The sequence below is a fragment of the Aethalodelphis obliquidens genome, unplaced genomic scaffold (assembly GCF_003676395.1).
Source record: "Aethalodelphis obliquidens isolate GAN/ISIS:26980383/991018 unplaced genomic scaffold, ASM367639v1 scaffold6, whole genome shotgun sequence".
Lineage (NCBI taxonomy): Eukaryota > Metazoa > Chordata > Mammalia > Artiodactyla > Delphinidae > Aethalodelphis > Aethalodelphis obliquidens.
The window spans coordinates 57,954,215-57,979,788 of record NW_020837950.1 but is presented as its reverse complement, the minus strand read 5'-3'; the positions used below and the strand labels follow the sequence as shown (position 1 = coordinate 57,979,788).

Below are 25,574 nucleotides of genomic sequence, written 5' to 3'. Positions count from 1 at the left end.
ACATGAGATAGAATCAGAGAGATGGTTAATTGTATGATTTGAGCACCCAGATTCAGCCGTGTCTGAACCAATCACCTTTTCAGTTATGTATAAGAGCCAATAAATTCTTTCTTTCGAATCAGCCAGTTTAACGATTCTCTGTCCTTTGCAATCCAAAAGAATCTTAACCAGAACAATTGCCACAGTGGGAAGAGGTAAATCTCACAGTTGATGATATTCATGTAACTGAATTTATCTGGGGTTTCGATATCAGTGCAGTTTCATAATCCTTTCAGTTACAGGTACATCAGTATAAATCAACCTTATAAATAACCATTGTACTTCCCCCTGTCTTTTCTTCTTCAGTATATAATGCATTAACATAAAATACATGAATGAATTTTTATTTTCTTTGGGGATTTGAACACTTTTCTCTTAGCAGTGCCCATTGTTTAATACAGTTAGAGAACTAAATGGGGGTTTAGGTGGGAAGGTTGGAAACTACCCAAGGGGCTAATCCTCTTAACATGTTTAATTTTGATTATAAGTAGAAGATATATGACACATTGAAATTAATTTTTAAAAATCTTTTCACCCCATTGAGAAGTTTAATAAGTTTGCTAACTACATTAATAAATAAAAGAGCAGATCACATAAATTATGAGAACTTAAGAAAACAATAATCACTGGATAACAAAAAGTAAGACTTCACTAAGAAAAAGTTATACCAAATCAAATGGATTTCTCATTTGATAACCAATTCAGCAATTTGTTCTTTGTTCCCAGAAATATTCAGGTAGATGATAGAAGATGAATCATGTGTCAGGGGACAGTAGAAAGGATTCTGCCTTGCAGTGAAAAATTAGATTGGTTTTGAGGTTCCTTTTGATTTTCATATCCTGATTTTATGATTCTAACTTTCTAGATGTAGCCAATAGGAGCTTGCCCCCCAAATAATTACCATCTTATCATCAATTTAAGATGTCCCCCTTCCACTTCTCATTCATTCATAATTATCATTACATTACTTTGAATTATATTTATTTGAACCTTAAAAAATTAAATCTTGTTTTCAAAGAAGTATCAATATAACCACGTGAATTATTTCCAGTTTTTGCTCAAAGCTAAGTTCCTGTTGCTGTTTTTATTTTAAAATCTAAGAACAGGGCTTCCCTGGTGGCGCAGTGGTTGAGAGTCCGCTGCCGATGCGGGGGACACGGGTTCCTGCCCCGGTCCGGGAAGATCCCACATGCCACAGAGCAGCTGGACCCGTGAGCCACGGCCACTGAGCCTGCGCGTCCGGAGCCTGTGCTCCGCAACGGGAGGGGCCCCAACAGTGAGGGGCCCGCAAAAAAAAAAAAAAAAAAAAAAAAAATCTAAGAACAGAGGATTTATATATGAATGAAAATTAAAAGAAACTCATTCATTTTTTTCTAGTTCCCATTCTTTGTTATTCTTGGTTGTACCATTGTCATACCTTAGAAGATTGGGAAAAAATGCCATTCGTTCTTTGTTTTGTAAACATTGACTTCTTTTCCTTCCTTGCTGTAATGCTTGATATATCTGCTTTCTATTTTATATCTTAATTCTAGTGCCTTGTTGATAGCTCCACTCTTCCTTTAAGATTCCTAATATTTAAGAAGAAATGACCCACAGCTAATTCAGCCACCTTGACTCTCACCTGCCCTGCCTATACTATCTGCTGAGTTTAATCAAATGGAGAAAAGGGTCAGAGGTTTGACAGCTGCTTTAACAAGTATGAACAATAAGTTGAGCACGTAAGCGTTTATATAACATCCTTGTAGCTTGACTTCTTGTACTATAGAGTCCAGAAGCTCAACTCCACATTTCCCAGACTGCCTTGCAGCTCAGGTGTCCTCACGAGATCTAGCTTCTGCCAAGCAGACATGACCACTCAGAACTCAAGGGTGGAAGTGAACAATGTGAGCAGTGGACATGAAGGGGGAGATCAGATCTTCTGGAAAGCAGAAACATCCAATTCTTCCAGGGCAGCTGTGGTAGAGTTTCTGGAGTACAGTTCCTATGGTTACAGGTTCCAAATGACAGAAGGTAATACCAGGAGTGTTTTCTTCAAAACATGTCTATGTAGGACTTACGCATTTCTCAAGGCTGCTGTGTTCCTCTCTATGTAGCAATCATCCAAGCCTGGTTCTCTGGCCCTCCTGAAGATTCTTTAAACTACCTAGTATCTTCTTAAACTGATTAGAGTGAATTCTGATGGATAAAGTAATTGGTAACAGAGGTGGCTTTTCAGGCGAGGGGAGTAGAAATCTGAGATTGGTTGTCTGACTTGGTTGGATCTGAAGACACAGGATTTGATTATGATCAGAGGATGGGGCTCAGTAGTGAAAGTTGCCTAAACATTTACATGTAGTCACCGGATGCACTAGAATGCTGCTAAAATAGAACAGAATAGAGGGACATAAGAAATATAAAGTCCCGGACTTCCCCGGTGATCCAGTGGTTAAGACTCCATGCTTCCACTGCAGGGGGCACGGGTTCGATCCTTAGGGGAACTAAGATTCCACATGCCACACTGCGTGGCCAAAAAAAAGAAAAAAAAGAAAGTCTATGTGGTGGATTGACTAATTCTAATTGTCCTGGAGTGCTTAAAGAAAGAAAAAGATAACATCAGGGTTTTAAGTTCTTGGCTGCAGGCATGGTCAGAGACCAAGAAGTTACTGCAATTGCCCTGAAGACATTTGATCTCTTGACAGCCACATTTTTTTGTGCAACATAACCAAAAATGAGAGGTAGAGTCTGATCTTATGAGTCTCTGAATTATGACATAAGTGAATTTACATTCATATTAGTTCCCTGATGTGAAATTTTCGATTGCTTGGTACCCTGCCGCCTCCACCCGTAACTGGAAAGGGGATATTTGGGAGGATTTCACTACAATGAGTATCTCAATTGCCAAGTCCCGCTGAGCTACCCCAGCAGCAGCCTGGGCTCTCCTATATGTTGAAGTTGTGACTATCTTTCTTTAAGAGTCTGTAATAATCTCACCACAGGTAAATAACTTGCAGTAGATGCTAATTCTCCTTATCCTCTTCCCTTTCCACCATTCATTGCCTCCAGACAAGGAACTACAGTCATATTCCAGCATTCCTGAGTTTATGAAGCTTAAGAAGAAAAGACAAACACGATTGTAATAGTTTCCTAATTTAGATCGTCAAGAACTTAGATAGTCTATGGGGGAATGGCATCTAAGGTTTCTAGATCAGAGAGGGAGGAAAATAATTACAGGTCAGGTTGAATTAATCAACATGGCTGCACTTACCAGTGATTTTGGCTTAATGAGGTGACGGCCTTGTTTGTTCACTTGCTTTTCTGAAACCTGGACTCAGAGGTGGTGTACATGAAATGAGGTTGAGATGCCAGAAATGTCTTGATACAGTGTTCAGGAAGGAACCTAAAGACTTAAGGAAGTAGGTAGGTTGAGATGAATTTTCATGTGCAACATGCTTGCCCACTCCCTAACTATACCCACCAAGAGGTCCCAGAGAATACTCACTGAACCTTGACATTAAGCAGTGCATTGGCAAGGGACAATTGTCAACAGGTTTTTAAAGTGCAGTGGTAGTTGTTCTCTACAGGTGAGAAGTGAAGATGGGAGGAAACCCTGTTGAAAATGGCTTTCTTGTTTAAATGAGGATGATTAAATCCTGGGATGGCAGAGACCAAGTAGCAACATTTAACTGCCAGCAGTGAGGTGGATGTGGTTCCCAAAACAGGCATCAGAATCAAAGTAAGAATCAGAATTGTTTGAACAGTAGGAATCTTTGAAGGTAGCTAATTGAACACTGAGCTTTTAAGATCACAATAGATTGTCCACTTGCTGTTTTCCCCCAAATAGTTGTAACAGTTACTCCAGGCAACTGGATGGATCCCCTACATTGGAATTCTGAGCAGGGCTATCCTAGAAAAGGAAAGGATAAGTGGAAGTTCTGGAACGTCTCCCTCACTTTCCAAAATGTAAACCAAGATGAATACTGTTACCACTTAGGGGATCATAGAGAATAGTACCATCATTAAAGAAACGAAATTCCCATGGTCACCTCCTTTAACTTATTTGTTTGACTTAATCTCTGGAAAATATATTTGTTTTTGAGAATAACAGTAGACTACTAAGCTTTCTCAGTTGATGACTCCATAACAGGTATGTTTCATGTGTGAACTCATCATGGGAGCAAATCGACATCTGGAATGTACCTACTTATCCTGAAAAAGCTCCCCCCGCCCTTTATGTCTACAGAAAGTTTGCTATCACCTGGAAGGTTTAGCGTTATTCTTTCACCAGCTTCCTTCAAGGCTATGTCAACTCCCTGGTCCCCTGACATAATTTAGTCTGCTGAGACCTTGATCATCACCATCCCACAGGACATCTCTCTGGACTTCTACATTGATGATAATGTGCTAATAGGACTAATGAATTGGAAGTGACAGGTACTCTAGATGTCTTGGAAAGATGTGGACATGCCATAGGGTGGGAGCTAAAACCCAAGTACATTCAGAGATCTGTTCTTTATGAGGTTTCTGGGGTTTCAGTGGTCCAAGAAAGTCAGTATCTTCATTCCAAAGTAAGAAATAATTCGCTAAACATTTTGTTCACTACCACAGTGCTTGGTAGGTCTCTCGGGATTCAGGTGCTCCATTCTAGCCCATTAACAAAATAGCCCCTACAGCTTGTAGTGAGAGTCCAGAGAAACAGAAGATCCGGCAGCTCTTCCAGGCTAAATGGCAATAAATCCTATTATCTCTTATGACGTCGTGGATCAGGACGGTATATGGAGACTGTGGCTATAGGATAATTATAATTTTTAAAAAAGCTCCAGGGACTTCCCTGGTGGCGCAGTGGTTAAGAATCTGCCTGCCAATGCAGGGGACATGGGTTTGAGCCCTGGTCTGGGAAGATCCCACATGCCGTGGAGCAACTAAGCCGTGTGCCACAACTACTGAGCCTGCGCTCTAGAGCCCACGCGCCTATAGCCCGTGCTTCGCAACAAGAGAAGCCACGGCAATGAGAAGCCTGCACACCGCAACAAAGAGCAGCCCCCGCTCACTGCAACTAGAGGAAGCCCGCGCGCAGCAACGAAGACCCAACACAGCCAAAACTAAATAAATAAAATAAATTAATTAAAAAAAAAAAAGCTCCAAGGATTTTGGAGCAAAGTCTTTTCAGCAAATAGATATTTTCCTTTTGAGACAAACAGATGCTTCACACTCCCAAGGTATTACCCCTGTCTCCCATTTATCCTTTCACCAACATACATCCAGGACCTCATTGGCAACTCCCCATAACCAGGTGACTGAGGATAAAATATTCAACCTTGTTTAGAGAAGGTCCTATAAGTATGCTCACTCAAGCTGTAAATGTTCTACTGCAGTCTCACCCAAGACTGACTCAAAAATACAGAGGATGGAAAATGCTTACAAGCGGGTAGAACTTTGGGCAGTACATCCTATTGTGCACTTTGACTCTTAGGAGAAATAAGTGGAGGTAGAAATCTCTTCAAATGATGGACATAGCTAATAGTTTGGTCAGATGTATGGGAAAAACAAGTTTGGAAGATTGGTAACAAGGGGACTTGGGAAAGAGTCAGATAGATAGACCATTTGGAATATATACCAAGAGAATGGAGGTAATTGTGTTCAATGTCAATATTCACAATGGATTCTTCTACAAAGGAAGCATTCAATAATCAGGTCATTAAGATGACCTATTTTGTAGATATTTGTCACTTCTCTTCACTCAGCCATGCTTAGTTGGTTTATGAAATAAGAGATTGTATGTATGGGGTCATATACGGGTACAACATGGTTTTTCCTCCGCCAAGCCTAAACTATCTCCTGCTATTCCAATCTCCAACCAACAGAAACCAACGCTGAGCCCCTAATAGGACCACTTTAACATAAGGAACTAGCCAGCCACCTGGCAAGGCCAGTTACACTGAATCCCTTACATCATGAAGTGCATAATTATTGTCCTCACAGATGTTTATTTTGTATATTGATTTGGCCACCCTGCCTGCAATTGCTTCTTTGTGTGATCATTTACATCTGTTAAGTGAATGCTTTATTCACCAGCATGGTATCCCACATACATCATTGCTTCTGACCAAGGAGGTAAATTTATTGAAAAAAGAAAAAAAAGTAAGACAATGGTCACATGCCAATAGGATTCACTGTTCTCACTATCTACTCCACCCCCAAATAGTTGGCCAGATAAAAATAATTGTGGGGCTTCCCTGGGGGCGCAGTGGTTAAGAATCCGCCTGCCAATGCAGGGGACACTGGTACGAGCCCTGGTCTGGGAAGATCCCACATGCCGCAGAGCAACGAAACCCATACACCACAACTACTGAGCCTGCGCTCTAGAGCCCGCGAGCCACAACTACTGAGCCCGCATGCCACAACTACTGAAGCCCACATGCCTAGAGCCCATGCTCTGCAACAAGGTAAGCCACTGCAATAAGAAGCCTGCACACCACAACAAAGAGTAGCCCCCGCTCACCACAACTAGAGAAAGCCCGTGCACAGCAACGAAGACCCAATGCAGCCAAAACTAAATAAATAAATTTACTTTTTAAAATAATAATAATTGTGGTATGGCTTATTAAAGACTCAGTCACAGTACTGTCTGGGAGATGCTTTGTGCATTGGGGAGCTGCCGTACAAGCAGTGGTATACTCTTTCAACTAGTAGAGGTACTGTTCCTTCAGTAGCCAGGACACACGGCTCCAATAAAAATGGAATGGAAGATGGGGTGGTCTCCCTCTGTTACAGCTAATGACTCATTTGCAAGATGTTTTTATTTCCAGTCTCCTTGACTTTATTTTTGTTGGATTAAAGGTTTTATTAACCAAAGATAGAATGTTTTATTTTCTAGGAGGATATAACAATATTCCAATCAAACTGGAAGTTGAGACTGCTACCTGGCCATTTGGAGTTCCTGAACCTCTGAATTAACAGACAAAATTCGGGTGTCATGTTGGTTGGAGTGATTGTTCCATAATCCAAAGGGGGAAAAAGATAGCTGCTACACAATGGGCATAGAGAGGGGTACATTTGAACCCAGGATATCCTCTAAGGTTCATTTTAGTTATGTGGTAAAAGTTAATGGAAGATGTGAAAAAGATGCTCAACATCCTTAGTTATTAGGGAAATACAAATCAAAAGTATAATGATTACCACTTTACATCTATTAGGATGGTTATAATTTTTAAAATGGAAAATATCAAGTATTGGCAAGGATGTGGAGAAATTGGAACACTCATGCATTGCTGGTAGGAATGTAAAATGGTGCAGCCACTGTGGAAAACAGTTTGATAGCTCCTCGAAAAGTTGAACAGCAGTTCCACTCTTAGGTATATACCCAAAAAAGCTGAAAGCAGGGAATCAGTTACTGGTACACCATGTTCATAACAACATTCACAATAGCCAAAAGGTGAAAACAGCCCATGTCCATCAACATATGAATGGATAAATAAAATGGATACATACATACAATGGATTACTATTCAGCCAGAAAAAGGAATGAAATTCTGATACTTGTTACGACATAGATGAACCATGAAAACATTATGCTACTGAAATAAGTCAGACACAGAAGAACAAATATTGTATGATTCCACTCATATGTGAAGAATCTAGAATATGCAAATTCAAAAGACAGAGGTCGCTAAGGGCAATTGTTGGAGGGTGGAATGGGGAGGTATTGCTTAATAGGTACAGAGTTTCTGTTTGAGATGATGAAAAAGTTCTGGAAATAGTGGTGATGGTTACACAACATTATGAATATATTTAATGCCACTGAATTATATACTTACAAATAGTTAAAATGGTAAATTTTATTTTATGTATAATTTACCACAATTAAAAAGAAAGAAATATCCCTCAAAGACTACAGCAGCCCCATATAAGCAGTATCACCAAGACCTCAGACTTCTCAAGCATGAAAAATATGGTTGGAGCACCAGAGAAAGGACTCCAACCAGATGAGATGCTAGATGAAAGCATAGAAAAATGGAATGATTAGTAGGGGAAAGAAAGTATAAAAGTTGGTAACAAACTTATGACCAAAGAAAAATAAGAGGATGGTTTCACTTCATTATTTTCTTCCTAATTTTTTTATCCATCTCCCTTTCCCCATTTTCTTAGATAGATAATTTTATAATTTATCTCCTATGCTATAGGAAGCAAATGGGATTGTGACTGAATTAAAGTAGAAATGAACATCGCTCAGAGTAGGTGTGGTGATTGGCTTTTTTCCTCCCCCCTTTTGTGGAGAGGGTGAGGGTGCATTTGTAAGAGAAATCATTGCATTCCGTCGGTCAGGAGCATGTTGCTCTTGCTATTATCATTTGGATGTTTAAGTATGGGAGGATAAATAGGTGTTTAATAATATAGGGATAGACTCTGGCAGATACTGTAAATTGTCTCACCCAACTGAAACCCATTCAAACCCTTTTCTAGGATGGAAGGCTAAATACTAAATTTACAAGAGTCTCTTTAACTACAGTTTCTCCAAGCAGTCACCCCAACCTGAGATTTGGATGTAGAAGTAAGCAGTGTGAGGTGGTGGCCATACACACAGATATCAGATCTTCTGGCAAGGACAGTGGCAGATCTGGTTCTTCTAGGCAGCAGCTAGCATCTACTCCTGCTTCAAGTTTCCCCGAGAAGCTGACTCTGAAATGGAGGTTAGCATGTAGGGAGTTATTAGGGAGTGCTCTCGGGATCAACATCTGTGGAGGGAAAAAAGGAAACAGGACTAGGCAGAGGACAAAGGAGGGCTTCCATTCAGTGTCATCTAAGGCCTCAGCTGACTCTAGGGGAAGTTTGAAACTAGGGTGGCTCTTCAGAATTGTCTTGAGTTGATGCAAGGGAGCCAGGCATCTTCAGTCAGGGCAAGGGCTCTCTTCAGTCGAGGGCAATTCCCACCACAGCTTCCTCCAATATTACAGGGTCTTCTGGAGCATGTGGTCCAAATGGCAAGGCCCACTTGTTCTGCAGCCTGGACCTACTGCAGATCCGACTCAAAGCTGGAGGTATTTGGGGGTCACCTAATATACAGACAGGAGCAGCATTGCCAGACGTGAAATATGATCCCTCCAAACCCAATCAGGACTACTTGGTATTAGGCTTCCTTCTTTGTGATGGGAGCTGTGAGATGCAATAATTTGTCCTTTGTTTTGAATTTGGTACAACTATTAAGCTGTTTAAGCGTGCACCAGACCACTGGACTCCTCAAAATGTCACTGACAAGGCCAGCCCCTGAATCACTGTAGTGTTTATCTCCCATCTTTTGAAGGAAATTTTTCTCATCACGATTTTCAACATACTTGCCACTTATTGACCATCAAGTCCAATTAGCTGATGTCAGCAGTGGAGTGAGTTAGTGTGATGTTCTGAAGGATGTCTAGATGGTCCAAGCCTCTTTGAGTTGTATTATAACAGAGGGTGAGAGGTCAACACAGCCTTAGGGCACCACTGTACTATACTGTTCATTCAAAGTGTGAACTGTTTCTAATTCTTCTTTCTGATAAGGAAGGAAAAGAACACATTTACCAAATCAATGGCCATGTACCACATATTTGAGGGAGTGTTAATTTGCTCTAGCGAAGGTACCACATCTGACACAGCAGCTGCAATTTGGGCTACTACATGGTTTGGTTTGTGGACATCAACTGTTATCCTGCAGGACCCATCTAGTTATCGTAAGGGCCAGACCAGTGAAATGAATGGAGGTAGAACGAAGACCACCCGCCTGCATCCATTACGTTTTCAGGGTCAGATCAGTTTCTGCCATTTTTCCTGGGATGCTATATTGTGGCTGAGGCGGAAAAGGTGGTAAGTTCAGAGCCTTCCACTTGTCCTTCTGCACTATAATAGATTTTACCCCATAGACCAAGGAACTACCAAGCATGGCCATGCACATCACACATTTGGGGACCAGTAAAATGATCATTAGTTGGTCCATGGAACCACTGGACTCACTGCGGGTCAGATTTGAGCCAGCACATATATTACCTGATTACTATGTGCCCCTGTTCTCACAGGAGAGTCATGATGACTTCAAATCCCTAGATGTCAAGGTCAACGTGGATCCTGTATAAAACAGCCCTTGGGAGGTTTGGGCATTCCCTTGCCTCAGTGTATGGTTTCCTAAGTAGTACGTGACTATTGGGGAAGAATGAGGAGGAATCACTCTACGTAGTCTTGCCATCTTATTGCAGGGTGCTTCCTCCTGGAGACCTGTCCTCCCATATAGTCAGTGGGTTAGAAGTCAAAAAACTGGCTCAGGTCTGGAAACTGGCAAAGGGATTGTAATTTTTATTGGAGTGGTTCCCCTCAGCCTCATAATTATTCACCTTTAATTTCTTTTCTGTAAATTAAGCATATCTTTGTTGACTTTCCATTGATATTGGCCCTGGAATGCCCTGTCGTATTAACCATCGCCATTGCTCTTTGTGGGTGCAGGCCCTTGGGCGCCACCCTGATCTTGCCTCTCTTCTATACTTGCAACCACCCTGCTTTTGGTTTGTTCAGCATCGCCACTTAAACTCTAGTATTTTAGATCCTGTCATCTTCATTGCTCTCAGAGAATCCAGTTCTGTGAAGCCATCTCCTCTCATTAAGCCTCCCCTTTAGAAGAGAGACATCACTAAGTTTCCCAGTGATGCTACTGCCTGCTTACCAGTGTATACTGAATTGCTTTGGTAATGTAATGTCCTACAAGCTCTCCCGTGGAAATAGTCGTGATGTTCAGTTTTATGTGTCAACTTGGCTAGGCTACAGTCCCCATTTATTCAGTCAGACACTAATCTTAGGTGTTGAGTGATCATTGAATGGGAGAAGGGAGCCACAGGCTAGAACATGGCCAGGAGGCTACTACTCTGGAATTAAACAGCATCCTCATGTTTGGAAGTATTGGAAGAAGGGTCAAGCTATTGATACACGGTGATTGACCAATTGGGATACTGCAATGGGCCATCCAGACACATCATTGTTCTTGGGCTGGCAATGTGAATAAGGGTCTCTGCCTCCAGGCAGAAACAGTCAGTGTGGGAGTTTGGATTAAAGGAGAAAAAAAAGATAATAAAACTAGCTGGAAAATCTGGGTGGACTGAAAACTCCACTAACCAGCAGATAACCTGTTTAGCTCAACTGGGGGTGAAGGTCTATCCCATATATTAATAACCATTAGTCTACATCACACATAACTAGAAATTGGGGTTTGTATACTACTAATACAGTCTCAGAACCCCAAACCGTAAAATTAACATACAAATTGCCCCCAAGCCTTTAAATCCCTGGAATCTCTGGCAGGGGAAATATAAACTCTATGGAGAAATACACCCTCAACTCAAGATGCATAAAATTCACATAAATAGAGCCCTACTGAAAATGATTTCACACAATTCACAATCACAAAATATTTAAGGAATCTATCACCTTTGGGAGTCAGCAAACACAACAAGCAACAGAATTAAACAGCAAAATTAAAATAATGGAAAACTCTAAGATACTATTAAATAAATAGATTTAAATTGATTACAGACATAAAATAAACAATTTAAAACATTAAAATAACAAGACTCTATAAAAAACTACTCAGAATTCAACGGAGAGAAAAAGATTTAAAAATATGAGAGTTTAAGAGACACAGAATATAGAATGCAAAACCTCATCCTAGGATTTCCAGAAATATAAGAGAGAATGAGGGAGGGGTAAAATTTGAAGACATAGTGGCTAAGGCTTTTCCAGAATGGATAAATGTTATAAATTCTCACATTCAGAAAGCATGGTGAGTGTTGAACTGAGTAAATAAATATAAATTAAATCTAGATAAAGGGAAATCATAAAAGCAAGCAGATATGAAAAACCTGATGGGGGGGCTTCCCTCGTGGCGCAGTGGTTGAGAGTCCGCCTGCCGATGCAGGGGACGGGGGTTCGTGCCCCGGTCTGGGAAGATCCCACATGCCGTGGAGCGGCTGGGCCCGTGAGCCATGGCCCCTGAGCCTGTGCGTCCGGAGCCTGTGCTCCGCAGCGGGAGAGGCCACAACAGTGAGAGGCCCGCGTAACGGAAAAAAAAAAAAAAAAAAAAAAAAAACCTGATAGGGGAATGATAAATAGACTTTTATCAGACTTCTTAACAGAAGAAATGAACTGATAATGGAATATAATTTCAACATGCTGAGAAAAAATACCAGATAATTCAGGATTCTATTCCCAACCAAATTTTTATTCAATAGTAAGGATGAAATAGACATTTCCAGACACACAAAGAATCAAAGCCTTTACTATTAGCAGTCTCATTGAAAAACTTCTAAAATGTGTACTTCAGAAAGAAGTGATTGAACTCAGAAGGAAAAATAAGATGCAAGAGATAGTTTTATGCCAGGAAATGGTAAACATGTGTGTAAATCTTAAAAATACTTTGTAGATTAAGACTAAAAATCAAGATGGAACTAAAAGGCTACATGATGATAACTTTAAGTAAAAGTAGGCTTTTCAAGGATTTTATATACATTTTATATACATACACACATATATGCCTATATATGCCTACACACATATGCGCACACACACAAGTATATATATGCATATACAGTATTATGTATATAGAAGGCATCACTTCCAAACCAGATTTGGTGGAGAATTGGGGAAAAAGTTCAGTCAAGTGAAAAAGGCAGGAAAGGAAAGGGGGTGGGAGGAAAGGAAGAAAAGGAAAGAAAAATGAATGGTAAATAAAAGGCATAAAATAATATGTAGAAATAAATGCAAATATGCCAACAATCAGATGGAATGTATACAGTTTAACCTGTTAAAAGACTGTGATTGTCAAATTAGACAAAAAGACCAAATCCAATTATATGCTGATTCCAACAGACATAATTTAAAGACATGAATATTTAAACCAACATGATGAAAAAGATATACCAAGTAAATATTAATCCAAAGAAGGTTGTTGTAGCTAGGTTAATAGCAAACAAAATAGGCTTTAAGAAAAAAGGAATTTTTAGAGATAGATATTATATAATGGTTAAGTGAAATTTTTGCCTACAAAATATAATAATTTTAAGTTTGTATGTACTTAACAGCCACAAAATGTGTAAAACAAAATTTACAGTATTACAAGAGAAATTGACAAAACCACCCTACATTCATACCTCTCTTAAACTGGTGGATGAAGATACACAGATCAATCAGGATGGGAACGGAGATCACTGCACGTGGGCTGGAGGGATATTTTTAAGGAGAAATGTTCTAAAACTACTATCATGATAGTTGCATGATTTCATAAATTTACTAAAAATCATCACATTGTACAATTTTAAATGGATGGATTTTATGGTATATATATTATACCTCAAAAAAGCTATTAAAAACAAATCTATAAGGATATCAAAAATTTTATGAACATCTAGTGTACCACATCTGCCAGTTGAAAAACAAAAATTTTACTCAAGTACAAATGGAATATTTAGAACATATGATTTCACATGGAACAACAAAGTAAGTCTTAACTAATAAGAAAGATTTGGTATCTGGTAGACCATAGTTCCTGAAGACATATAAAATTAGAGGAATAAAAAAGTGATTTTTAAAATTCATGGTTGAAATAGTTCTAAATCATAGGCTTAAGAAGAAATCACAATGCAAACTAGAAAATTACAGTTGACCTTTGAACAATGTGGAGGTTCAGGGTACTAACCCTCACTCAGTCGAAAGTCCAGGTATAACTTTTGACTCCCCAAATCTTAAATACTAATACCCTTCTGTTGACCAGAAGCCTTACCAATAACATAAGTAGTCGATTAACACATATTTTGTATGTTATATGTATCATACACTGTATTCTTACAATAAGGTAAGCTAGAGAAAAAAAATGTTATTAAGAAACTCATAAAGAAAAGAAAATACAGTTACAGTACTGTACTGTATTTATCGATACGGTTAAGTTCATTTTGTTTGCAAGATGAATTGTCTGTTTGCAAGATGAGTTGTCTGCCAGTACCTACATCAGTATTGTCTTATATGATACAAAACACTGCAGATGTTATACATATAACTAACACTAGACATCAAAAATGAAAAGATAATGTGAAAAAGAAGTTCATATTTATTTACAGGTATAATGATTCATGAGTTGATAATGAAGAAGCAACAATATGACTGCCTAGTGTAATCAATACGGTTGCTTCATGGTAGCCTAGCCTATACACTAATGAACAAATCATTATAGAAGTTTTATGCCATACAGTATAGCAGTCATATTCATAATACAGTATTGGAAACATTGTTACATGTTTTTTAAAACCACTTACCTGTGATGATAGGCTGATAATGCAGTTTCTCCAGTTAAGAGAGAGAGAAACAGACAGAGAGGGAGGGAGGGAGGGAGGGAGAGGCATACCGCATGGTAATGTAACTCTTTGAAAGTAAAGTTGTAAAATAAGAAAACTAACACATTATTAATTTTATATTAAATACCACTCACGCATGCCTATGTGAGGATAGACCAGTATCTACATATATCTCATACATTCATGACATACCTTTTTCTTAATTTGTTTTTTGATATTTCTAGGCTACACAGTTCATCTTCAAGTTTTTTCAAATTGTCACAAATCTCAAAAAATTTTTTCAATATATTTCTTGAAAAAAATTCACGTATAATTGGACTTGCACAGTTTAAACCCATGTTGTTCAAAGGTCAATTGTACTTAGAACTGAAGAAAAAGTACTGTCATTTATATCGAAACATGCAGGATAAGCTAAGGTAGATACTTAAAAGGACATGTAGGTCTTAACTGTCGATACTAGAAATACATTAAAAGGGGACATTACAGGTACAGTAGAGATTTTTAATCTGAAGAGACAAAGATGAAAAATTAAATTTGAAAACTTAGACACAAGCATGGACTAGAAATGTCCCTACCACAGCCAGAAGGGAAAAAATAGTCATGGTTTGCAGACGATATGACTATATAGAAAATTTAAGAGAATGTATACCCTATTAAACTGATATAGAATATACTATCAGAACTAATATGATGGCAACGTTACTTGTAACAATGTATAAAAATCAATTTCATTCCTATACACCAACAATAAATAGTAAAGAAATGTAATTTTTTGAAACACGATTTAAGAGACTTTGTAATAAATGTTACAAAAGATGAGGAAGACCTACATGAAAAAGTTTGAAAACTTTATCGAAAGACATAAGATGATTTTGAAAATATACTGTATTTATATATATATCTAATATATCTAAAATTTTATATTTATATATATATAATGTTAATAGATGGGAATACCCAACATCAGAAATATATTTATTTTCCCCAGATTAATCTTTAAATACTATGCAATGCAAATTTAAAAATCACAATAGATTTTTCTCTTTTTTTACGCATTTAACTTGTTCAGCTGAACTGAAAATCCATATGAAAGAGGAAAGATCCAAGAGAAACATTTTTTGACTAAAGAACAAGAAATATCAAGGTTACATCTGGTTGCAAAGTAAATATAAAAATCATCTACAGTGGCTTAAGTTAACTGGGTATTATTAGCATCACATGACAAAACTATATCTACCTATAAAGAGAATCTGGATCTCTCTGCAAGTTATTTCTTAATCTAAATTAATAAACTGACATTGTGATTATACATCAGTCTCTATGAGCTTGACAGATGAGTCAGCTTCTATAGAAAGGACACATTTTCATCTCAGTGATAAAGTCAAGTTTCTGATCCTACAAGTTCACATCGTTATGAATTTATGAAAGTAAATCCCACCTTGTGAGGCTACTTGACAGACAATCATCTGACCTTCTTCAGGTAACAGCTCTTCTACTTCACCACATTTGAAGTCTTCTATTTGAAACTATTTCCCTTTGTGCCAATTCCATGTTTATTCACTATCCTGAAATGGAAATTCAGCTTCTCGTATTAATCTCTGTAAAGTAAGATTATTTCTCCATACTGTAAGACACTCCCCTATCAAAATTGCTTACAGTGTGCTCAACACTGCTCTAAACTCGAAGCAGGGGTGGGGCTTTGCATACATCACAGAAAAAAAGAATCTAATGATAGCTAAGTGATCATTGCCATTCCACAGTATGATGTAGATTTCACAACAGCATATGGCACTCAATAAACATTATTTATTTATTTTAATTAATTAGTTTTATTTTTGGCTGTGTTGGGTCTTCGTTGCTGCGCGCGGGCTTTCTCTAGTTGTGGCGAGTGGGGGCTACTCTCTGTTGCGGTGCACGGGCTTCTCACTGCGGTGGCTTCTCTTGTGGTGGAGCACAGGCTGTAGGCATACAGGCTTCAGTAGTTGTGGCTCGTGGGCTTTAGAGCGCAGGCTCAGTAGTTGTGGTGCACGGGCTTAGTTGCTCCGCGGCATGTGGGATCTTCCTGGACCAGGGCTCAAACCCGTGTCCCCTGCATTGGCAGGTGGATTCCTAACCATTGCGCCACCAGGGAAGTCCCTCAATAAACATTTTGATTGATAGGTTGTCACAGCAAATAAAATAAAAACACAGCAATTCATAATTTTCAAATATTGAAATCCCCTAAAAATGTTTCTTTACCATAGTACTTCCATCATATACTCAGTAGAGACAAATTAAGTGAAGCCAAATTGATAGGTTAAATGGTTCAACATGCTTGAAAGAGACATGCAGACCCTGACACAAGGGCCTACTTGGGTAACACTGCTCTTGTGTCTAAGCTAATCTTTTCTGTAATAATTATCAGCCCATCTTAACATGACACTGAGAGGTAATTAAATGCACTTTGGTCTGAATTGAGGAGAAGGATGTGGGAGAGGGAATAAGTTTTTATTTTTTTTCTTTCACAGTCAAAAAATCAAAGAAAACTATGGTTTAATGCTCCGGGACACTACCCTGGTGGGATGGGGGGAGGTCGTGTGGCTTTCCATCCGGAGCATCTTTCTCTTTGTGTTGCTGTCACAGACTTTCTTCCTTAAAGACACTACATAAATCACTACTGAAGAAATAATTTATAGTGGCAGAGGAGGAAGGGGGGTGTGGAGAACACTCCACAGATCACAATGAGAAATCTTAAATTTTTAGCAGACCTTATGAAGACGGAAGCAGGAGGCAGCTGGGTAGAAATATGAAACATATTGTCCCAAACAGATTTCCCATCTTCATGCTGTGGCTGAGATCCATCTGTTTATCATTGGATACAACACAGGCTGGGGCAAAATGTGCCATTAATAGTTTTGGGGAGATTGGGAAGCAGAAGAGGAAATGGTGAGCCACAGAACGGTCCCCAGAATTAGCTGCCTTCTAACCAGCCACATTTAACAATCTGTTTACAGACAGCAGCAAAATTTGCAACTTACTCTTCCCAATCAATCTCGGGTTCTTTCTTACCAGGGAGAATCAAACACAGGGAGAAGAGATGATTGGGGATATGTTTCTGTGGAGAGATAGCCAAAGAGATGAGAAACTTAACTTGGCATATTTCTCCTTCTGATTGCCTTTATTTTGATAAAATAGAGTAAGAGATTATAAATCTCATTTACATTTGCAAACAAGAGGTGAGAAGAAATAATTAGCATAATTCACTAGATAATCTGCTTTTCAGGAAGATGTGGGCTTTTGACATTATCCTGCATAGGTAACCTTGAACAAACCTACGTCTATGCTATTTATAAGTTTCGCCCCATGGGTTGTTCTCCTGAGAGGTATACAATTAGTCCACTAACATGTCAATTGCTGCATAGGATATAGATGTTTAATCAGAATAATTCAAAGAAAAATATTTATTCTCCTGAATTTGTGACAGGCTTTAATTTTTCACTTGCATCTTTTAGGATGCCAGTGTAATGGAATACTAGTCTAATATATTAATCAACGTGTTTTATCTTCTGATAGTTTCTGTTACCTTTGACTCTGCCCCCTTCAGGCAGTTAGACTGGAGGAGTTCATCCCCTCAAAGGAAGATTGTTTTATCAGAACTCTGAGAACCAGAGTGTTAAGGCTTAGATCCCAGGTAATTGACAAAAGAATCAGAGGAATATGTGACCAATCCCTACCATGAACCCTTGTCTTCATAAGTATGTGAACCACACACAAAACTAAAACATTTCACCCATCTGATTTGCCCAGAACCTCCTGACGCTGTATGCAATTCTGAACTGTGTCCCACCTTTGTCTAACTAATATTACTTGTGCCTACTCTCCTATGCAAGACCTGTAGAGTAAAACTATAAGTAGGCTAGTTTTCCTGTTCTCCAAGGGCTTAAAACCTCACAGAGGAAGTAAGAAATATATCCAGATAAGCCTAATACAAGGCATCATGTGAAAGTGCACCACTCAATCTAAAATGCCACCTCCCACAGCACCTATGTCCTTCACACCATCAAAACCTATTATTATTTTTTTTGCGGGGGTTACTTGCATGTTAATGGTCTTCCCAACTAGAATAAGCAGGGATTAAGTCTGTCTCTATACAATAAGTATTCCAAGCATACAACACATAGCCTGACTATTCGAAGCACATTTTGTTGAATGAACGAAGGAAGGAAGGCATGAACTCACGCCAGGGTCTATTTTTGTTCTGTGACTATATCAAATTTTATTTTTCTGCAAGAGTTTAGAGAAGTAGGCACCACCACCAACCGCTTCTAAGCCTAGGAACTGCCCCGGAATCTTCCTGCAGTTTTGGAGAGGGCTTGGAATAGATGTGCAAGGTGAAGCCAGCTCTCTGATTCTCTGGAGGCATTTGCACACAAATGCACCGGCAAGCCTTTGAGAACCACCCACTTGGCCCAACAGACGGACACAGTGAGAGTGTCTCAGAAATTCCCAGGAAGTACGGCAGCTTGCAGACAAGCTTTTGAAAACTGCTCCAGTGGGCTTCAGTGTCAACTCCTCTGACCTTCGAGGGCAGCTTTACAAGCTCCGCACTGGTGCACCCCACCTCACCATCCCCACCCCCAGCTCTTGCAAAAGTTGTGTAAGTTCCTAATTCTCAATTAACCTCTTTATATCTAGGACACAAAGAGGCGTTTCTGTTTTCCTGGCCAAACCCTGACTTGTCCACTCAATTAGGGAGTGTGAGTTTACCCTGCCCCTACATACATGAACAGTGTCTATTTCTGGAACATTCCATCTTAGTGATTCCAGATTAACTTTCCTATTGCACAAAAAGAAACCAGTCACATAGAGAAAACACTTTATTTTCACATAAGACAATTGATTTTCAGTCAGTCTTTAAGATACCAAGCTCGTTCCGCTTATTAAGCTTTCAATATTTCTGAATAATAATGCATTTTAATTCATGATGATAGTTTAGTTGGGCATCACCAATAACTTAAAATGAATCCATACCTCTTAGCAGGTATCTTTTTATTCACATTTATAGGAAAAGCTGAGACATGTAAGAGCCAGTAGTAGCTCTGATACATCACAGTCCTTAGAAGTAATATTAAAATCCCAGTATCATTTGAAATAGAAGCTTTCAAAAATAATGGTAATTTTGGGGGGCTTCCCTGGTGGCGCAGTGGTTGAGAGTCCGCCTGCCGATGCAGGGGACACGGGTTCGTGCCCCAGTCCGGGAGGATCCCACATGCCGTGGAGCGGCTGGGCCCTTGAGCCACGGCCGCTGACCCTGCGCGTCCGGAGCCTGTGCTCTGCAACGGGAGAGGCCACAGCAGTGAGAGGCCCACGTACCGCAAAAAAAAAAAAGAGGTAATTTTTTATATGAATGTTATAAGGGACACCCTTTGAAACTTAACTTTAAACTTAAGAATATGAGCCACACATATTCAAGCGATTTTTTTTGGGGGGATGGGGGAGGCGCCATGCAGGCATGTGAGATCTTAGTTCCCTGACCAGGGATCGAACTCCGTGTCCTCTGCAGTGCAAGTGCAGAGTCTTAACCACTGGACCACCAGGGACGTCCCCACAGTTAATTTTAACTCTCAGGATTATTTTATTGTATTTTCCTGAAAATTTTTACTCAAATTTTCCACTTGTGGCATTTCCCAATGCAAGTTGGTCCCGACGTCTGCCAGGTCCACAGGATTGCTCACAGATAATGCCAAGGGTACAGCAGTAGCAACAATATTGAAAAAATAATACAAATTTTTTAAAAAGATTACCCCCAATTGAGAACAGAGCGGCCCTTCCCTTTGTGGATTTATGAAACAGGCTTCTCCAGGCAATGTGTTCAATAACCTCAGGGTATTATAAACACAGAGCCATGCGGCTCTGAGACCCTGACTTTTCTGGGGTTCACACTGGCCTCTCCCCCTTGGGAGCTGCCACACTGCCCACAGATGGCTCGTGTCTTCCTCGCTTCTCATCCCAGGCTGCACCGGTGTCCCAGTGCTTGGTTTCCCACGTGTACGGTTCAGAGCTCCTCACTGTGCATCCCTGTGGCAACCAAATCTCCTCCACTGACGTCTTGTGCCCATGCATTCACTTTCTGTCACCTACGTTATCCTAAAGCAATGATGGAAAGGAGAAAGGGTCTGAACATTTAGTGAAACACAGGGTGATGTCCGTGAGAGTGCCAGAGGTGCTGATTCCAGGAAGACTGGGTGACACGAGTCTCGTATTCCTCTTTTGTCATGATTAATGCCAACTCTTACAGTAGCAGTGAGTAGTGACTGAAATAGCGTGCATGAAGCACGAAGCACAGTGACTGTCACATGGGAACAACCATAACACTAGTGGAAACTAGCGCCGATTCAGCAATAAATGCTTTGGGGGAAAGGAGCCTTGCTATGCGACTTACCCACTGCGACTGGGGCCAGAACCCTTGGCCTCCCAGAGCCCTGTGGCTTCATCTGTCAGATGAATCTAGTGACACCAGTGCTGCTTATTCGTCAGCTCTACGTCAAGCAAGTGAGAACACCTATGTGAAGGTGCACTGTAAACTGTATACCCCTAAACAAAAGACAGCCAGTGTAAGTCGCTCCCCTACCGGCCAAGCTTGCCTTGGTGAATTGGAAATCTTACGAGGCCACAGAATTAGAAGTACTGGGAATCACTGAGGTGGAATAATGATTATCAGATAACTTGTATTCAATGATAATGCCTTAAACCAGTTTGAATTGAAAACCTCTAAATAGAGACAAATCAAAGCATAACCTATTTTTGTCAAAAAAAGAAGTGGGCAGGAAAATAGAAGTTCTACCAAAGATGAGAAGTTGCACATGCTGTATGTAACTCTTTTACCGGGGGCAGGAAGTGCCTGGAGGCAAGTCCCCCATATTCCTGAGCAGCAGTGTCCCCTGCGACGCACACACGGTGATACCTCCCAAACTCCTCTAGCTAAACTCCTACCTTGCAATTCCAGAATCACACAGTATCCTGTATGCTTTAAAAATATATCCATTTTACACGTACAAACAATTTAAGAATACATTGCAGAGACTGTTCAATCATAAGATTTGGCTTTTTTTTTTCAATTAGATAGAATTACAAGAGGAAGGAGGAATGTCATTACAAAATCTGGGTGTATGGGAGGGCTGGAGAAGGACCGCAAGCAAACCTTAAGCTATGCTATCGGGCAGAATTGAAACAGGTCGTCAGGTTTCTGAGTGTGGAAAGGGAAGTTTCACTTGGACTCTATTCAACAGGACATGGGCCTGGAAGGACCGCTTGAGTATTATGATAGAAAAAGCAGTTATATAAGTTGAACAAATGCTCCTTTTTTTCAGGAATGTCTTCACACAAGTTGAACAAACTGTCAGCAGCCTCAGGGAAACAGCCACTGGTAAAAAAGTTTGTTCAGTACTCAGCTGATAGGCATGTGTTGCAAAACTCTCCCCGGTATGTATTACCATCGCCCTGCCCCCAGTGCACAAACACACAACCACACAGCAATGGGCCTGAAAGCGAACCAGATCAAAGTGGACTGCTCACTACCCTTTTGCCTTTCTGAGTTCCCGCCAGCAGGTCGGGCCGGTACAGGGATGTGTGCCTCTTCCTCGTTCCTCCCAGGGCCATACCTGCTCTGGACAGAAACACAGGCCTCCACCTCCATGACCGTTCATCTGATAAAAGCCACATTGTTCAAAGCCACGCTAGGCAAAGCATCACAGATTGTACCACGGGAATATCTCCGCAGCAGAAAGATGGCTTCGACGACCTCATCTTTCTTACCTCTCATTCTAGGATCCTTTAGAACTTTTCAAGGGAAGAAATTCCAGGTGGGCTGAAGAGATGGAAGGGGTGAGAGAAAACAAACAAAAAAAGAGAGTAAAAGTCTTTTCAAATCACTTGACCTGTGTTATTAGTATCCCCACCCTAAGAATTGAATCTTCATTTACCGAAAATCACTTTTGCTTGTGCGTCACGTGAAATCTGAATTTCCCTTGCCGGCTTGTTTCAGGGTGCCAAGACCAGCATATTCGGATTTGTCATGTCATAGAAGTCAAAAAGAAGAGCGCATTTCCCTCCCAAGGGCTGTCCAGGAGCTATTTGCACAAGTTATGCAAAGGTTCGGGTCATTAGGTGAATGGAGCAGACACCTCCACCGTGGGATGTTAATGGAGGGCTGATTAATCTAATTCTTACCTCCTCTTTGAAAGAGGCTACTGTTTCTGTCTTGCGTGTCTGCGGGAAATGGGCCACATGAAGGGCATAACAACAACGACGGTAAACCACCTGTGCTGAGCGCCCTGCGCTTCTGAGGTCGCTTGGTGCTCACAACAGCGCTCGGAGGGAGGCCAGTGATGCCGCGGGTCCTGCACTTCCTTCCTGTGCACGCCCCGCAGCTGCCGGGTGACACACACGTCTTCCCCCAGCAGTGCTCTGTGGCCATTGTTCGCAGCGACTTCCGCCACCACTTCTTGACGTCACAGGATGTCGTGCTGCTGCTGCTAGGCTAGGGCTCCACAGCCACGAGGATTCTACCCTTTTCTATTTTTATACATCAACACAGATGTGCCTTTCTGGGAGTTGTTTTTCAGGGAATTTGTACCTCCTTTCTTTTCCTGGGCTGTTCTCACGCGCTTGTCATTCATTTCCCAGCCGCACGTAGTGCAGCTCGACGAAGGGATTTCTGAACTAGTGGTTAACTGTGCTGCAGGGCAACACTTCATTGAGGCAGTGTGTGTGGCATGTGTGCGTGTGTGTGTGTGTGTGAGTGTGTGTTCTCAAATGAAGCTACAGTGTATAAAAGCACAGGCTTTGGAATCAAACAGACCTGGGTTAGAATCCCAGCTTTACCGCTGGTTCCTCTGGACACTTAGATTACTTCATTTCCTTAAGCCTCGGTTTCCTTATTGGTAAAATGGGAATAATGATAACACCTAACTCAAATAGATGTTGTAAAAATTAAATAAAATTTTGTATAATATAGAGTTATTGTCACTTGAAAAATACTAGCTACGATTATCACTATTTTTTCAGACTTTTACCCTGCAAACCTCATCATCGCCATCCACTTAAATTGTACTCCATTATATGACCTCACCCTTCCATACTTAAGTGGATTCCCCAGGGAAACTTGCACTTACGTGTACAAGGAGAACTTTGCTTTGAAGCATTGTCTATAATAGTTGTTAGGGGCTGAATTACGTGTCCCCAAATTCGTATGTTGATGTCCTAACTCCCAGTACCTCAGAATGTGACTGTATTTGGAAACAGGGTCCTTAAGAGGTAATTAAGTTAAGATGAGGTCATTAGTGTGGACCCTAATCCTGTATGACTGGTATTCTTATATGGAAAAGAGATTAGGAATCAGACACACGCACACAGAAGGAAGACCATGGGAGGACACAGGGAGGAGAAGAAAGCCATCTACGAACCAAGGAGAGAAGCCTTAGAAGAAACCAAACCTGCCAACATCTTCATCTTTTTTTTTTCTTTTTTATGGCTGTGTTGGGTCTTCATTGCTGTGCGCGGCTTTCTCTAGTTGCAGCGAGCCGGGGCTACTCTTTGTTGCGATGCCCGGGCTTCTCATTTCAGTGGCTTCCCTTGTTGCGGAGCACGGGTTCTAGGCATGGGGGCTTCAGTAGTTGCACCATATGGGCTCAGTAGTTGTGGCTCATGGGCTTAGTTGCTCCGCAGCATGTGGGATCTTCTCAGACCAGGGCTTGAACCTGTGTTCCCTGCATTGGCAGGCTGATTATTAATCACTGCACCACCAGGGGAGCCCAACATCTTCATCTTGAACTTCTAGCCTCTGCAATTGTGAGAAAATAAATTTCTGTTGTTTGAGCCACCCAGTCCATGTACTTTGTATGGCAGCCTTAACAAACTAATACAGTTGTCATTTTTTTTTCATAATCTGGTGTATCGTAATTGGATTAATCATGATCCTTGGTCCATGATGCCTGTTCAGCTTATATTCATTTACTTATTTTTAATAATGTAATAAACATCTGTTTAACCCATCTCCCAAAACAAAAATAAAACTAGAAAATCACTCACATCTAATCACATATTCCCCCACCAACCTCACCGCTGTCTCCTAAATGTAAATAAATTACAGTATATTCATAGAGTGGAAAACTACACATCAGTGAAAGTGAATGAATTAAAGCTATAATTATTAACATACGTAAATCTCAAACACATATTATCCCTGGGGAAAGAGGGGATATGGGGACAGGATTGGCGTGGGTACAGAAAGGGTTTCAATTGTATTTGCAATGCTCTATTTCTTAAGCAGAGTGCTAGAATGCCAACAAATATTGTATCACTATCTATGCTTTTCTGTATGCCTAATTCTTTCATAATAACAAGTTTTATAAAATAATTTTTAAAGTACTTTTTCTGCAGCTTTGGTGTCATCCTCAGTAAAGGGGATTAAAGATAGAGAAGGAAGAGGTGCTGTGGCCTGGGAGGGACCTCATCATTCACTGCCATCCTCACCACTATGTCCCCCTTCTGAACAATTTGCAGAATTCTGTAGCTCTGGTATCTGTGACCTCCCTGACCTTGAACTTCACCAAGACCATCCTGATGGATCCACAGCCAGGCGGTTCTAGAAGTTATATTTCAAATCCTTGGTCCGTAGTTTGCCATTTGCAATGGAGGGCGGCTGTAGGTAACTAGGTAATATGTAACCACCAGGAGAGACATATGGCAAAATAAGTAAAGTGGAAACTATCATTGTTTTAGGAGTTTTAACTCACTGTAAACCAAGTCAACAAAAAGTAAATTCTGTGTAATGGAAAGCTTTAATTATATACTAAAAAGGCTAATTTTAATATGCCAGATCAGGTTAAGAAAGAACCAACTGAGCTTTTATTCTCTAAAACCACAAAACAAAACTGCATTATGCAGCAGCACGAACTCGGAGAGAACTGAGATCAAATCCAGTCTGATGTAGACTTGCTCTTTGACTGGCAAATTACCTAAGCTGTGTGGGTCTCAATGTCCTTTTCCTAATATAGGAACAAGGATCACTACTCGGCAGGGGTGCTGTAGAATTGCTGGAGGTGACACATGTAAAGCACCTTGCACATTGCTGCCATGTGGCATGTTTCCAGCAACTATAAATCCATCCCTTGCACCCTCAGACAGTTACATTATCCGAGATAAACAAGAAATTTAAAA

At 40.4% G+C, this 25,574-nt stretch overlaps 1 long non-coding RNA gene across 1 annotated transcript in view; it reads right to left on the bottom strand.

Annotated features, from left to right (window-relative positions):
• LOC113619088 (uncharacterized) overlaps nucleotides 1-23,852 on the bottom strand; it is a 29,915-nt gene extending 6,063 nt beyond the window's left edge. Inside the window, exons 1-2 of the long non-coding RNA XR_003432275.1 lie at nucleotides 22,170-23,852; nucleotides 3,284-3,422 (exon numbers count right to left, since the gene is read on the bottom strand). This is a non-coding gene — a long non-coding RNA (uncharacterized LOC113619088). The remainder of the gene's footprint in view (nucleotides 1-3,283; nucleotides 3,423-22,169) is intronic.
• Nucleotides 23,853-25,574: the final 1,722 nt, after the last annotated feature.